At 39.4% G+C, this 2,500-nt stretch overlaps 1 protein-coding gene across 4 annotated transcripts in view; it reads left to right on the top strand.

Moving 5' to 3' along the window:
• The window catches only part of LOC138042950 (ferric-chelate reductase 1-like), a 119,523-nt gene that overhangs the window by 16,197 nt on the left and 100,826 nt on the right, over positions 1 to 2,500 (top strand). The gene's annotated exons all lie outside the window — the stretch shown is intronic.

Below are 2,500 nucleotides of genomic sequence, written 5' to 3' on the forward strand. Positions count from 1 at the left end.
TCCATTGCAATCTCAGCATCTTCGCCACTGTCTTGCGCGCTCTTTTGATGTACAATTCCGTGGCAGATAATTTTCTAAGACCTCCATCCGATGCATCGTTGACCTTTCTGAAGTCGATCAACTCTGAAATGGCGTCTATGTAACCCAATCTCTCGCCATGTCCAAGTTTGCACTCCTCATGTAAATGATCAATAAACTTAAACAACGGGCTTGGAGAGCACAGGCTAAAATCTATTAATTCGAATTTTAATTCCTCCTTCTCTTCGCAGCAAAACTTGAGAAATTTCAAGCATCTATTGACAATTTGCTGAGCGGGACGATCTTTCTTGTAACCGCCGCCACTTCCAGAAAGCCAAGTCGCAAATTGCTCGCCTATTTGACTGGAAGGTGAGAAGGAAGGCATTGATCTAGCGCCGAGTTTTGAACGCGTAGACGATACATCATCAGCTGAACTTGAGGCGGAAGATTTTTTTGGCACATTTAACTGAGTTTGCGGCAAGTTTTAAGTCTACTCGAGGTTTTTCGTCGAAATAAAAGAACCAACTATGCTTGCGTTGACGTGTTTCCTACACACGCGTTGGTTTTGAAATCCTTCATGTTCGCACACTTGGATCGGGCAATGGTACAAACTGTCGACATCGTCTTTTTCTAGGCGAAGACGTATCGGTTTAGGCAATGCGCCATCGATATTAGACCACTCAATCTTGTTTGCTTTACTCATTTTTTCTTAGTGAGAGGAAATGAATGCATTTAAAAGAACGCGTTCGTTTTTCTCATTCAACAAAGGCCGATATAATAACAACGGAACTAACCAATCGGAAACAGCAACAGAAGTGTTGTGCATGTTTGAATTTGACGCCACGAGCCCATAAATCGCTATTCGTAAAATGGTTTGGATTATTGTCATTTCAGGTACTCTTTCATTGCACGCTTTACTATGGCATACATATTATTAAGGTTATAAGCGCGATCCAAAAAATAATCTACCAGGGCCCGGTTCCTCGAAAGCCGATTAACTTAATCCAGGAGTAGCGTAGACTTTTGTTTCACGTTTTCAACTTTTTGGTGAAAGTTTCTTTTGCTTATTTTTGTTTTTCAAGATTGACGTCTTCTCATGTAAAGTTCTGCCGAAAATCTGCGTTGAACAGCATTTGGGAGTAGAGAAATAAACTGCTTGGTTAATTTTTAATCTTAGATCAGCGTTAATCGGCTTTTGAGGAACTGGGCCCAGGAAAATAAATAGCAGCTAATTGTTTCATAGGAACAGCTGAAAAAAGACGAGAAAATGAGCAAATAAAAGCGAAGTGCTACACGAAAACACACGATCTAGAAGAAATTAACGTTCCTCTTGCCGCAAAACGAGACGATAGAGCCTTTTGGCAACTCACATGTAGGAACAAATGCTCTAAAACTAATGACAAAGGTGACTAACGCGTAGTTAGGGCGAATTGATTACAAATCACAAATAGAGGTCCAATTTGTTCCTCTCGTAATTCGGAACTAGGAATAATTGGTTCCCTTTTTAACAACAAAGGTCCACTTTGTTCCGTATCTTTATAAAAACACGTTTCAATGTTATCAAAGGGAACACATTTTTAGGGACAATAGTTCCCAAATCACACGTAAAGGACTAGATTATTCTGCTCGGGATTCGGAACTCGGAACAATTGGTTCCACTTTTAGCAAAAAAGGACCATTTTGTTTCGTATCTTTGTAAGAACACGTTCCCCTGTTATCAAAAGGAACACATTTTTAGGAACAATAGTTCCCAAATCAACCATTAAGGGGCAATTTGTTCCGCTCGGGATTCGGAATTCCGTACAATTGGTTCCCCTTTTAGCAATAAATGATCATTTTGTTCCCAAGCAGTATGAAAGCAAGTTCCGATTTCATCAAAAGGAATACAAAAAAGAGGAACAATTTGTTCTCGCCTTTCAAGAGGGGACTGTTCCAGAATCAAGAAAAGGAACGCCTTTGAAAAACAAAATGTGCTGAAAAACAACGTTAGTTAAAAACAATGAAACCAAAAGCGTCTTAAAGATCATTTAGTAGAACACAATCGAATGCCGAAATGTTACTGGACGAAATAGAACACTCCATTGGAAAAGGAAACAAAATTGAAATTTGGGAAATGTGATAGACAGACAGATAAACAAATAGACAAACTTGATTGATTGATTGATTGATCGATCTATCGATTGATTGTTAGGTTTGTGGATTATAGAGTAGATAGGTATAGATAGTTGGATGAGTGAGAAATCGGTCGGTTGATTGACTGTCTGATATCCCCATTCTAGTGCAATCTAACATGAAAAAGCGATGTGTGATCCAAGATCCAAGGGTATTGTCAACACGGTGTGTTGACTGCAGGTGCTAAAAGGTTTTGTCGCCGCTCATATCTTGATGTCCATTTTCTCTCAGATTATGGTCCATCTCAGGCCGACCGACTTGCCAACTGATTGATTGCTCTAAATCCCCCTACTTATTTATTTATTTATTT

Source organism: Montipora capricornis, chromosome 3 (genome assembly GCF_036669925.1).
Source record: "Montipora capricornis isolate CH-2021 chromosome 3, ASM3666992v2, whole genome shotgun sequence".
Classification (NCBI taxonomy): domain Eukaryota; kingdom Metazoa; phylum Cnidaria; class Anthozoa; order Scleractinia; family Acroporidae; genus Montipora; species Montipora capricornis.